This window comes from Saimiri boliviensis, chromosome X (genome assembly GCF_048565385.1).
Source record: "Saimiri boliviensis isolate mSaiBol1 chromosome X, mSaiBol1.pri, whole genome shotgun sequence".
Taxonomy (NCBI): Eukaryota; Metazoa; Chordata; class Mammalia; order Primates; family Cebidae; genus Saimiri; species Saimiri boliviensis.
In genome coordinates this window covers 95,648,346-95,662,584 of record NC_133470.1, presented here as the reverse complement: position 1 = coordinate 95,662,584, position 14,239 = coordinate 95,648,346, and the positions used below count along the sequence as shown (strand labels likewise).

The window sequence follows — 14,239 nt, the reverse complement described above, 5'->3', positions numbered from 1 at the left end:
GGGTAGCCTATTAAGGAGTGAGCTACAGGGGTTTTCACCTTTATTACTATTGACATTTTGAGACAAATAGTTCTTTGCGATTTTGAGGGAGTGCTATCCTGCTGAATTTAGAATGATTAGCAGCATTTCTAGTTTCTATTCAATAGATGATGATAGCACCAAGAACCACCCCAGTTGTGACAACCAAAAATATTTCCAGACTGTAAAATGTGTTCTTGGGATGGGGTGCAAAACCACCCATAATTTGAGCACTACTGAGCTAGATAAATGCAAAGGAGATTATGTTGGAAGAGAATAGGGACTTAAACTTTGAAATGTTGCTCATAGCTTGGAAGAGGTCCACCTTAGCCCTTTCTCCCATTGAGTGAACTAGGCCTTTCTGTGCCTACGTGTCAGTGAATGGATGTCAGAACAGAAGGTAGGAGGCAGGAGAAGAGTTTTCTCTATGGAAAGGGAATAGAAAAGATGCAGGGCAATGTCAGAAGGTTTCAGATCTCTCATGAGTAAATGTGAAACTTTCGTGTTCTCAAGACTAGAAACACAGGCTAATTGAGAGGAGTGTAGTGCTTGTGGCTCTTCTTCATTTTCTTAGTAAGCTCCTGGAGGTGGCAAGATCACAGAAAAGCCATGCGTTAAAAACATCAGGTACTTGTTGGTGCCTGAAATTGAACAACATGGAGGTATTGGGATGATTTCATTGTGCCTCAGAGGTTATAAAACAAGCTATTGGGAGTCAAAAGGCCACAAGGATGGGCACTAGGAATGTCTCTGTTGTAACTGAGAGACAGGATGCTAGTTGTCTCAAGTGATGCTGGAAAAATAATTAGTAAGATGCCTTCACACAAAAACACACATACAGAAGCATAGAAACCTCGATTTTCAGCCCGGAAAAGTGGTAGAGAGCTCTGAATTGGCGTTTGTTACCATAGCAGAATAATATTTAAAAGGTGTATTGTAGAAAGTAATGAACCTTGCTTTTTGTACTGGGTTTGTGAACTGAGATTTTAAAAAAGGATATGTAAGATAGAAAGCCTTGCGTGCGCCAGCGGACCCAGATATAAAGTCATAGTTCAAGTAGATAGTTAACCATAACTTAGCAACTGCTTTAGAACCCATGCCAGATATCAAAAGAGAAGACAGATGACATCTCAGCCCTCACAGAGTCCACAAACAAGTATATATGTGAACAATTACAATGGTGGATATTAAGACGTATATAGGACAATGTGCTGGGGGTGATATAGGAGCCCAGGAGAGGGATACCTGAGCAACATGGAAGGAAGAGTAGGAATCCCAGTTGCCTGAGATGAAGCTTAAGTAATATGCATTGTATGCAACACAAACCAAGGCATAGCCACAGCCACTGTTTGCTGGGCTTTATATTTGTTGGCAGATTTTTTGTATTACTGATTCAATCTCATTGCTTATTATTGGTCTGTTCAAGGTTTCTAATTAGTCCTGTTTCAATATAGAAAAGATGTATGTTTCCAGGAATTTATTCATTTCCTCTAGGTGTTCTAGTTTGAGTGAGTAAAAATGTTCACAGTCGTTTTGAATTATCTTTTGTGTTTTTGTGGCATCAGTTATTATGTCTCCATTTTCATTTATAATTGAGTTTACTTAAATCTTTTCTTTTCTTGGTTATGTTAGCTAGTGGTCTATCAATTTTGTTTATCTTTTCAAATAACCTGCTTTTCCTTCATTAAACTTTTATGATGCTTTTGGTTTCATTTTCATATAGTTTTGCTCTAAACTTTGTGGTTTCTTTTCTTCTGCGAACTTTTTCATTGGGTGTTTTTGTTTCTTTAGTTGCTTGAAGTGTGATGCTGGGTTGTCAAATGGTGATCTTTCAGACATTTCAATGTAGGCATTTCGCACTATAAACATTTCTCTTAGCACTGCTTTTGCTGTACACCAGAGGTTTTGACAACTTGTGTCACTGTTATCATTCATTCTGAAGCATTTTAAAATTTACATCTTGATTTTGTCACTTAATCAAAGATCATTCAGGGGCAGATTGTTTGATTTCTATGTATTTGTATAGTTTTGAGAGCTCCTCTTGGAATTTACTTCTAGTTTCGTTCCATTTTGTTCTGGAAGGATGCGTAATATGATTTTGAGTTTTAAAACTGCATTGAGAATTGTTTTGTGGCCTATCATATGCTACATGATATGTGGCATATCATGTGTTCATGTGGTTTTTTAAAATTTATTTATTTTATTTTATTTTTTTATTGCATTTTAGGTTTGGGGGTACATGTGAAGAACATGCAAGATTGTTGCATAGGTACACACATGGCAGTGTGATTTGCTGCCTTCCTCCCCTTCACCTATATCTGGCATTTCTCCCCATGCTGTCTCTCCCCACCTCCCCACCCCCCATCCCTCCCCCATTTCCCCCCAACAGAACCCAGTGTGTAGTGCTCCCCTCCCTGTGTCCGTGTGTTCTCATTGTTCAACACCTGCCTATGAGTGAGAACATGCGGTGTTTGATTTTCTGCTCTTGTGTCAGTTTGGAATGTAAATTCCAAAGTTTTGGGGCAGAATGTTCTGTAAATATCTGTTTGGTCCATGTATTAGTCTGTTCTCATGGTGCTATAAAGAACTACCCCAAACTGGGTTATTTATTTATTTACTGAGATGGAGTTATGCTCTTGTTGCCCAAGCTGGAGTACACTGGTGTGATCTCAGCTCACTGCAACCTCTGCCTCCCAAGCTCAAGCAATTCTTCTGCCTCGGCCTTCCAAGTACCTGGGATTACAGGCATGCACCACCATGCCTGGCTAATTTTGTATTTTTAGTAGAGATGGAGTTTCTCCATGTTGGTCTCAAACTCACGACCTCAGGTGATCCACCCACCTTGGCCTACCAAAGTGCTGGGATTACAGGCATGACCCACTGTGCCCAGCCTCAAGACTGGGTAATTTATAAAAGAAAGAAGTTTAAGTAACTCACAATTCTGCATTGCTGTGGAGAGGCCTCAGGAAACTTACAATTGTGGTGGAAAGGGAAGCAAATACGTCCTTCTTCACATGGTGGCAGGAAGAAGAAGTGCCAAGCAAAGCAGGGAAAGCCCCTTATAAAACTAGTGCATCCTGGCTGTTTGGGTAGAACTGCAGAGTTTCCCCACAGATCCCAGCACTCCACCTGTGCCTCTGCTGAAGGAAACTTCCCAGAGTGGAAATTCCACGGAATCAAGGCCTGCTCTGTGTGTGTGTGTGTGTGTTCCATAGCGTGCTCCCTTAATATGGTGCACTCCCCTTTCCCCTAGATGTAGCAGTCCCGGAGGGCCATATTATTGTAAATCCTGCTGCTACTCTGGGTCTAGTCACACAGTGGGACTGTCACATTTTAGTCTCGTGCTGGATAATGTCTGCAAGAGTTTCAGTGGTGTGACCTGTCCTCTAACCTACTAGCAGTGCACACCAGCACCACCTCTGACAGGAGGAGGAAGAGAATGACATATACTCTGAGATTTCATTGATTATGAATAGCCTACTGTGTTGGCCTTCACAAATTCCAGCTGTAGTAGTAATGTACTGGGCACATTGACAGACACAAGACCTGTTGGTTAGCCAGAGTGTTGCAGGCAATGGTAATACCTGAGGTCATGCAAAAGGTTCCTCCTTCCTGAACACTGTGTTACTGTGCCTAGAGATGTTGTAATGGACTGTTCTGGTTGGCCTTCAGCCAGAAGGTGTTGCAAAAGAGCACCATCTATGGTAGTCATAGTGGAATTTGTTCTTGTCTTATGTTACCCAGGGTAATAACCAGATATTCTGGTGTCTCGGGCAATGGGCAAGGCGGTAGAGTTTCCAAATGTCACTGTTTATTGTGTTATACTACCAGGGCAGGTGGGGGGGCCAAAGCTGGATGGTGGCTGGGTCAGGCAAGTCTGCACTCTGGTTCCCAATGTGCTGGTGCAAGTAGTGGCCCCAGTAAGGATCAGAGGTCAGTTCCCTGGCTGGTGGGATAATGTTCCGGGCAGGAACACAGCTGCCTCTGCTGCACACACAAAAAAATCTGCATGAGAAGTGGGAGACAGCAGGTTGCAATAAGCACCACTCAGCTCCCACACACTTGGCAAGTCAGTTTCACACCCTCAGTGTTCTGCTAGCAACAGCTAACTGGGTTCCAAGTGGCCTGTGCTCAGAATTCAAAACTGTCCCAGGCTATAAGCTTTCCCTATGGATACAGAAACCATATCTTTTAGGCCACATCCTTTCCAGTCCATCTGTGAAGCACGGGCATGCAGCTCATGTGCCTGTGACTGTAGCACTCTTCTCACTTGCCCCTCGGTTCTGGCCAATCAGGTGTCCTTACTAAGGATTATATCACAAATCCCAGTTGGTCGCTTCTCTCAACCTGTGACTGCAGCCTGAGTTAGACTTCTGCAACCTCCCCTGTGAGGTGGGATCAGGAATGGCTTCCTTCCATTACTGCTGCAATCCGGGAGTGCACACAAAGCGTATCCCTATGCTCCTTCTTATGTATTTCTCACTTTTCACTGAATCACGTCTAAAGTTGAATAGGCTTGAAGTTCTCCCTCATGACTTGTGTTGCCTGGCTCCCCTGTGGGAGTGTATGTCATGACAGCAATCTGTCCCTCTATCATGCTCTGGAGGCTAACAGTTTTCTGTCTGTTTTATGGTGTTGTCTGTTTCCTGCCACTTCTTTCAAAGGGTCTGTGGCTTCTTTCAGTTCTTCTGTTAAGTTCTTCTGTTGTTTCTTCGAATAAATTTTACAGCATGAATCTCTACACACAGTTTGTCTTACCAAGTGGGATAAGTATGCTTATAATGCTTCCAATCTGCTATCTGGGAAAAAAAAAGTTAAATATTTTGACTATAATGTGCTATGGAGGAGACCTTTTCACATTCTATCTGTTTGGGAATTGATGGGCCTCCTGTATCTGAATGTCTAAGTGTCTTGCTCGATTTAGGAAGTGTCATCCATTATTTCAATAAACAGGTTTTTGAAGGCATGCTTTCTCTCTTTGCCTCCTGAAATATCAGTAATTTTTGTATTTGGTCACTTTATGTTGTCAGATATATTCCAAAGATTTCTTTAATTAATTACTTTATTTCTTTATTTTTGTCTGACTGGGTTATTAAAAAAAAAAAACTATCATCTTCAAGCAAAACGTGATTTTAAAAGGAGTCCAATATGGTTGAGTTTATTGTTGAAGCTTTCATATATATTTTTTTTAGTTTGTTCAATGCATTCTTTGGCTCCAGAATTTCTGTCTGTGTCTTTTGTATGATCTCTATCTCTTTGGTAAAGAGAGGGTGGCAGTGGCCATGCTGCTGCCCTGCCACTGGGTGTTGGATGCCACTTCACTGATGGCAGTCCAGGCCAGTGGATGAAAAACACATGTGTCACATGTGCTTTAATCCCAGTGGTGCTCACACCTCAGCCCCAGGTATGATAGCCCATGAATGTTCATGTCTAAGCCCCAGGTTAGCAGCCAGCTCTTTTGCATCTCAGCCTCAGTGTTGCTTGGCTCCAAGACAGTGTGCAGTCTGTTGGGGGTGAGGCCCTAAAATGCTATCTTGCCCAGCCTCAGTGTTTATGTCTTTCCCTTGATTGCAGCAGCCTGTGGTCACTCATGTCAGAACCTCCAGGGAAACATCAGACATTTCTTTTGCACCTCAGCCTCAATGTCACTGGGCTCTGGGATAGTGTGTAGTTCATCGGGGTGAGTCTCTACAGTGCTGCCTCACTTGTGCCCCAGTCCTAAAAGCAGCAGCCCGCACCTTGGTCCCCCCTCTGCACAAGATGCTGTAGTCTGTAGTTACTGGTGCCTATCTCCCTAGGGCAGTAGTTCGTGCTTCTCTTATACCTAAGCCCTGGGCTACTGAGTTCCAGGACAGCACTCACTCTGTTGAGGGCAGGGCTCTAAAATGGTACTTTATTGTAGCTGTTTAAGTCTCCAGAAGTGTGAGGGACCAGCGGGAGCTTTCTCTCTGGGGCAGCGCCATCATACAGTCTCCTGGCAGCTTCATATGTTAGTTTCAGGACAGATGATGGTTGAGGGAATCTCCTGTGGCTAGGATTATAGGAGTCTACAGTGAGAATGTGGACCACTGAGGCTCTGTCACCTATCCTTCCCCTGTATTTTGGAGTCTCTCTCAGCTCACAGGATGAGCAGGCTGCTTGGTTCTCTCTCCATCTCTGCTTTAAGTATTGCCTGTCACTTTTCTAATGAATTCCAGTGATTTCTTTTGAATTATCTAATCAAAGTGTGATTATGGACTCACTGTTCTTTTTAATGGAGAAAGTGAGTACAAAATGCCTGTAGTCTGCCATATTCTTGATTTCCAAGAAATAATTTTTTTAGGTTTTTAAATATTTTATGTAATTATAATGATTATGGGCACAAGAAGAAGAATTGTGGAGAAGAATGAAGCAAAATAAAAGCTTCATTTACTCTGCTATCATATTTGATTTTATCTTGAGGTCAAATTGATCTTTGCCATTGTCTTGGCTGCCTGCTCTGGCTTCAGCTAATCCTGGGCAGGCTCTGCAGCTCCTGCCACTTCCACAGCTGCAATCCCAAGCTTGCTCACTGAAACAAGTGTTTATTCGTTATATCTTCAGTGGATTCTATTTTATAAGTAGGAATTGTTTGCATGCATTTCTAACATATAAAATGCTTTACTAGCTTTTTAACATTTTTATATCCATTTTCCCTGGATCCCTAATTACTGTTCTTAATTCAGTGGTTCTTCACTGGAAGAGATTTTGCCACTTAAGTGACATTTGGCAATATGTAGAAATACTGTCAATTGTCATAATTGGTGGAAGCAGGGAATGTAACTGGCATTTAATAAGCTGAGACAGAGATGCTTCTAAGCATCTTATTGGACAAAGGATGACCTCCCACAAGAAAGAATTGTACTGCCTAAAATATGATGGTGCTGAGAATGAGAAACCCTGAATGTAACATACTATGCTCAGAACTCTAAAGATGATTCACTTTCTCAGAAATTTGCTGCATTTTTTTCTTCTGGTCAGAATGTGCACATTGGAAATTCTTCCTGAAGAATTTGTGTGAGAAAACCTATTCTACAGCTGTTAAGTGATTGGCAGGGAGGTTGATAGAGGGAGATGAAGTCAGCCAAAACTTAACTGATGTTTAATAGCTAGGAAATACCCAACCTGGAAAGTATTCATTCATAGCATCACAAGCCACTAAAGAAAAATGATATTTTACCTCTGAGAAATTTAACAGCAAAAGTATCATCTTTCTAATTAGTTTTTAGTTTGCAATTTAAAATATCATTTAATTTTTGAGAAACTATTTTCATAAGACTAATGACATCAAAGCGATTTAAGAAAGTGATAGTTATATTTAGCACAAGATTTTGCACTTTTCGAAAGTATACGATATTGGAAAAGCATAAACTACATATTATTTTGAATTTGTTCTATGTAGCAAACTTCGTCCAGACCTCTTTAAGAGCATTTCATAAATCTGGCATCATTACTAACATCTCCATGTTAAGAAGATTTTCATAGAAGCAATATTTTCTTGTGTCTCTAAATGGGAGAGAGTGCCTCTCCCCACTAAATTACCATATTAAAGTGTTCTGTTCAGCATTTATTTTCTTATACCATTCTGTCTAAAATTCAGCCTGATGTGTTAGCAGGAGTCCTCCTGCAAAAGGAGTCAATGGGTAGATATGCTTTTGTATGTTTTTCACATCAAAAAACTCCTACAAGAACAAAAACAAAACAAACACAAAAATGCTCAGTAAATATTTAATGAATAAATGATTCTAGTCACGGAGCTTGAGAATGGACCTTGCTCCGTTGCTTTTTTTTCTGTATTTTCAACATCTGCTTTTCTACTGGCCAATTAACCATAGTTTATAAATATGTTTAATATTATATAAAAATTTAAGAAAGAGGAATAATCAGGCACTACATAAAGGTGAATTGTAAAAAATAATGTGATAATAACTTGACACTGCTTTTTCTTCTCACTTCTTTTTTTCTCTCCCTTTTTTTCCCCCACTTAAGCCCCACAAGAGTGAAATTTCTTGTCTGTCTCTTCTTACCAATCGCTCTTTCTTCAATCTGGTGCTCTGATTCCTATCTCTACCACTCAACTAAAGCTGTACTTTGCAAGACCATCAAAGACATTCTAATTATCAAATCCAAAGTCTCCTTTTGGATCTTTCTGGTCTCCAAATAAATTGCATCTTCCTGAGGAGGAATTACTGACCACCTGAGTTAAATCTCCTGACATTCTCAAACATATCACTGTATTTTACATTCTCGATAATCCCTAGCACTTGTTGAGAAAACTACCTATCAGTTATTACACGTATTACCTAGGTGATGAAATAATCTGTACACCAAACCCCTACCACACACAGTTACCTATATAAAAACCTGCACGTATACCCTTGAACCTATGATAACAGTCAAAAAATAAGAAATCAACTGTAGATATTTGTTTATGTGTTTAGTTTATGTTCTTTCTGTCCCCACTAGAATAAAAGACTATTGAGGGAAGGGACTCAGCCTTGCCCACCAGATCCTAAATGATACTTTGTACACACATATTAAGCCTTCAAGAAATACCTATTTACTGACTGGGACTGATCAATTTGCCTCTTACATGAACTCTCTGGAACATTTATCAATGATGAGCATTTGCTTCTAGATGCTCCCTTCATGGCTTTTGAAATAGTACCCTTCCTTTTCAGTCTCTTTTGCTAACTTTCCGACCTGATGTGATCTGTTTGAGAACAGGGACTGCTATTAGCATATTTGCTCGCACGTGAAGGACCAGCAAAACACTCATAAGACATACTTCTATTTGGGATTCAGTATGAAAGATCTTAACTGAATTGTGTGTTGAAAATGGTGTGTATTGAAAGAAGTATTATTTGGGGGCCACGAACATGCCTAAATATTTCTAGTATGATAATTAGGTATTGAGAAAGTTGGAAATGTATGAATGTATAAATTGCTTAGTACTATGAACTGTAGTGTTTTGGTACTTGGTCTGCTATTTCAGCAAAACGTGATCTTAAAATGAGTCAAATATGAGTAACCACACAAATGTACAGAAATAGGGAAATGGTTCATGTTCGGTACAATTACTTGATTCAGTGCTGTGCAGCTATTAAAATTATATTGCAAATTATTATTATTATTATCATATTTTTTGAGGCAGAGTCTTGCTCTGTTGCCCAGGCTGGAGTGCAGTGGTGCAGTCTCGGCTCACTGCAGCCTCCACCTCCTGGGTTCAAGCAATTCTCCTGTTTCAGCCTCCTGAGTAGCTGGAACTACAGGCACACACCACACCCGGCTAAGTTTTGTATTTTTAGTAGAGATGGGGTTTCACCATGTTGTCCAGGATGGTCTCAATCTCCTGACCTCATGATCTGCTGGCTTTGGCCTCCCAAAGTGCTAGGATTACAGGTGTGAACCACTGTGCCGGACACACAAATTATAATTATTAAGAGAAATTATTTGTTATAAGTTAACAAGGCATGACACAATATTATGCATACAATATAAGTATGACTTTAGAAAACATATGCAACAATGAAAACTAGCAAGGAATGAAACTTGCTAATTTTTTGTTTCAATGATTTTGTTTCATTATGCAAACTGTAACAGAGACTGTAATAGTAACTGGGCTGTTTTATGGGATTTCAGATTTTGTTCTTAATTTTCCAAATTCCCTGTAGCCCTTTAACTTTCATATATTTTAAAAACAATTCAAAGCTGAATACACTTTTAGCATTTTGTATAATTTGTAATGAACTTGTGTTGAAATGTTAGAAGAGGTTAGTTGTAGGTGGTGTCACGTTTGTTCAAGAAAGAGGTTAAAAAAAAAAAGAAAGAGAGGTTAGTTATTTGTTCAAGAAAGAAATACCTCCCTTATTATTCATGGCCTTTGTGATTCCCTTTGTGTTTAATGTATTCCACAGGTAAATTCTCCTCTCAAGGTATCACACCTTGGAAATATAAATAAAGACTTAAATTACCCCCATGAAAGTGTCCTCTTCTAGCTCACACAATGAATCACTGGCAGACCTGGGAATGAAACCTCTCAATTTACACTCTTAGACTTCATAAACACCTCTAAAACACTTCATCTCTCCTATTGTTAGCTACATAATGAAGAGTTCTACATTCATTAGAGTAAAAGTCTTATGTTTTCGCTTTGATTACTATCACTCTAGGTGGCAAAAAAAGTCATCCGAACTTCACTTGTAAAAGCCAGGTTTGTTTGACACACACGTTGTGGAGTTTATTAAATTATTGCTTCTTTTCTCTCATTTATAATTTTGAGAATAAATCTATGTTCTTGAAATTTATTGCACCTGCATTTGCAGGCATAGAGAAATGTGGCAATTGCTTGGAGAAATGCAGCAATTTATTCATAAAAAGCTTTATCATGTAAATCAGGCGTCCCCAAACAACAGCCCATGGCATGCGGCCCCCTGAGGCCATTTATCTGCCCCCCCGCCGCACGTCAGGAAGGGGCATCTCTTTCATTGGTGGTCAGTGAGAGGAGCACAGTATGTGGCGGCCCTCCAATGGTCTGAGGGACAGTGAACTGGCCCCCTGTGTAAAAAGTTTGGGGACGCCTGATGTAAATGAATGACAGCAAGTCTCTAGTTCACAAGATGATTAGAGTAACAGAAAACTCCCAAATTCCATCGTTAGATATAACAACAGTTTTCAAGGCTATGTAGTTCAAAGAATATGATTGGAGGGGTGATATGAATTTAATGTATGAATTCACAGCCTTTGCAGGCTGTCCCTTGCTCTACAGGAGTCAGGCCATCAACCTGTGATGTAGAAGCTGCTGGACCGGAGTACATTTTTTTTTGTCTCCAAACACAGGAATGACTTGTTATCAGCTAATTTAGACAATCCATATGCTTCCTTATTAGTGGCTAGCTACGTATTTTTGTATTGTTTCTGACTTGAATAAGTTTATTATGCATACATTGTCCAATTATAGCAACCTTGACCTGGAGAGAAAGTTCCATCTTCTCTAAAGAATAACTGTGAGGGAAAAATAAACTTCCTTCAAAATATATGTCACCGTATGAACAGAATGCTCCTCAAGCAGGCATACAACTCCAGAAGAAAAATCAGACATTCTCTTAAGAAATTGAATGACTCAAGAGCAAAACCTTGAATACCATTTAGATGACTCCCAGCATACTCCCGACCCAGACAAAGGCAAAACCCTCTGATTAGTAAGCCTTGCCCACATACAAAGAGTTCCCCCATAAGGTTTTTTATGTTAGTTTGTTTTCATTTTAAATACATATTCAAAAGAGTATATATAAGTACAATGTACACAAGCAGACAGACATCTTCAGAAGTCTTAAGAAATATAATATTATCATTACATTCAGAACCTTTCTATATCCTCTCCCCAAGCACATGCCTTATCCAGAGACTGCCACCACCTTGAGTTTTGTAGTATTCATTCCCTTGCTCTTCTTTTTGGAGTGTATGATGTTAATATCTCTCAACAATGTATTTTGCAGTTGTCCCTGCCTTTGAACATTGTACATATTGTGTCATACCGTATAAGTTATTCTTACTCTTTTCAGTCCAATATAATGTTTTGAAATTCAGTCCTGTGGATATATGCAATTATAGTTCATTTAGTTTTACTGATGTACAGCATTCAATTTTATGATACACTAAAACCTATGTCTTCATATTCTTTCAGTGGGCATTTACATTGCTTGGTGGCAATTTTCAAACATTCTGTTGTCTGAATATGTCACTATTTGACCCTCATATTTGAAAAATATTTAAATTTGGTGTATGATTCTAGCTTGATGATCCTACTCCCTTCCTATTCCTTTTGTGAAAAGTCAGCTCTTGGTGTAATTGGAATATGTGAATTATCTTTTCCCTCTGAATTCTTTTAACATCTGTGTGTCTTTGGTATTCTGCTGTTTCACTGTTATGTGTTTAGGTGTGCATTTATTTTCATTTTATTTCACTTAAAATTTGCTGGTTTTTCTGTATTTGAAGTTTAATGTCTTCAAAAATTGTAGGAAAATATCAATCATGATCTCTTTGGCTATTTCCTTGATCCCCATTTTCTATTATCTATTGAAATTTTAATTACATATATATGAGGCCTTCGCACTCAATACACCACATCTTTTAATTTCTTTTTCATATTTTAATCTCTGTTTTTATTAAGCAGTATTCGAGATAATTTCTTCAAATTATTTTTCTTTCCAATATGAAATATATGTATAGTATTTGCATTAACTAGAAATTTGTATTTAGAAGCAATATAAACCAATGCCAACATTACAAAGCATATGATTCAGCCTTCCAGGAAAGTTTTGGAAATACCCCCAGTATAATTGAATGTTTTTTTTTCTCATTAGCTCACAAAACATTTTATTTCTCAAAAGTAATTGGTAATTTTTTTTAAAGTGCTAACATTTTCTCAGCCATTCTAGGACAGTATATGTTTACTAATGCAATATTTTCTTCATTGATATTTCCTTTGCTAGTTCTTCTGCATCAGCATTTTGAGCAATACAAAAAAGGTAGTCTGAGGCATTTTTTCATACTTGGTTTAATTTATGTGTGAATAATGTAAAGTGATGATTTGTAGGAAATCTCGAACATAAATTCCCAAGTTGTGCAGTTAGTGCTGAGGACATTTTGTAAATGTACTTATAATTTCATTTAGACACAAATAAAGAACTAAATTAAAAGAGAGCTAAAAAGCTTATTTTCTTTGGAGTGTAAAACTTCCATACAGATTTTAGTTGTGTACAACTATGTTTATAGTGATTAATGAGAATAGACTTTATGATGGTAGAAAACAATTTCCACACATAAAAGCAAAACTTTCATAAGGCTTTGGTAAGAAATATATGATAAATTATCTTTAAAGTATTATATGCCAATATTAAGCTTTAAGTTTTGCCAAATAAAAGTTGTAAATATCATTATTTCAGTTCCAGTCATGTTTTTAATAAATAAATTTATATGGGTGACAAAATGCAATTTATGCTTGAGGTGTAAATGTATTAAGTAAATATATCTGTACTGACATTCAACTTCTATGAGCTAGATAACTTTTAAATACTAAAAAATTTGCCAGTAGAAACCTGACTCTCATTTATTCAATGTTTTAATCGTAGTTGTTATGTTGTATGTTGTATTATTTTTGAGAAACTAATGTAATTAGTTACTATGCAAGAGTTACTTATTTTGTTGTATGAAGCTCTTATAGGGAGAGAAAAAGTTCTGTAAGGTAGAATTCTTTAGTTGAAAGAGGGTTTATGGTCAGCTCTATTTATGACCAAATCCTGGCACTTGCAGAAATTAGCTGTATGACTGGGAATCCTTCCTGCACTTAAATGCCCTCATTTGTAAAGTGGATGTTATAATACATATGTGATAGAGGTATAGTGAAAGTAAGTTAAATAATAAATTTTAAACATCTAAAACTGTCTAATATCAAATATGGAAAATGTATTATGTTTCAGTTGTAATACTAGATGCTATGATATGGAGAGGACAGACAGCTCCTAGCACATAATAGGTAAGTTCATTTCCACCTATTTAGTGGTCCTTGATCTTTATTCCATTTCAGATTCAGATTTGTATTACTTAATCAATAGTCAATTCCCAGATATTTAAAAATTCTCATTGCTTCCTCACCAGTATTTTTAATAAATGTGTTTCAGTTACTTTCCACTCCTTTTCCAACTGATGGGCTAATGTACGTGTGCATTCAGAAATCTACAGTTGCTTTCTGTTATGATTGATTACACATCTAAATTTCCTGGCCTAAGAGGGGCAGTGGGTGATGAGATCTAACAATAAGCGAGTTGCTACAATATACAAATCTCTATGATTGTCAGAATACTGTGAGTACTGAGACTCTCACCATTCTTAACTGTCTTGCCTCCTTATGGGATACTAACAGGACAATGAGATGAAAATATTTAATAGCGTAGATAAATAAGCTATCTATGTTCTCAGAAGACTTGTAATTCTCACTTAACTCACAACCCCATTTTAATTATTTACTGTGCCTCTCTTTCTCAACTCTCTGCAAGACAGTAGCAAAACTAATGACATCTCATTATTTACTTTTATAGTATATTAATTCTACTCTGGTTCAACAATATCTCAACAACACAAAGATGAGTGTGTTACCTAGAAGAGTAAGAATGTAACTCTGTGTACCTAAGTTTTTGCACTG

The 14,239-nt window shown here is 38.1% G+C and overlaps 1 protein-coding gene across 1 annotated transcript in view; it reads left to right on the top strand.

Moving 5' to 3' along the window:
• The first annotated feature begins 2,428 nt into the window (after positions 1-2,428).
• The window catches only part of LOC101039753 (melanoma-associated antigen C3), a 59,483-nt gene continuing 47,672 nt past the window's right edge, over positions 2,429-14,239 (top strand). The window contains 1 exon segment of the mRNA XM_074391985.1: positions 2,429-13,573. The gene's annotated coding sequence lies outside the window, so the exon portion shown is untranslated.